Raw genomic sequence first — 225 nt, 5'->3', positions numbered from 1 at the left:
GAAAGCATCACCGTGGTACCGGAGAAGTTCGTGGTTTGCTGTGAGAAATGCTCCAGCTCTGAGCGCTGGTTGCCACGACACCGCCAAATCAAAAGAGGTTTGATTAGGGGAGCCTGCCAAAAAAGCCGCTTCAAACCCCACAATTTCCACGTGCGGTGTAAGAGATATTATGGGCAATTACCCAGGCGCAGCTCGGCGCTGCAGCTGCTTTCAATTACTCCCCAA

Source organism: Pterocles gutturalis, unplaced genomic scaffold (genome assembly GCF_000699245.1).
Source record: "Pterocles gutturalis isolate BGI_N339 unplaced genomic scaffold, ASM69924v1 scaffold9108, whole genome shotgun sequence".
NCBI lineage: Eukaryota > Metazoa > Chordata > Aves > Pterocliformes > Pteroclidae > Pterocles > Pterocles gutturalis.
This window is presented reverse-complemented; position numbering follows the sequence as displayed.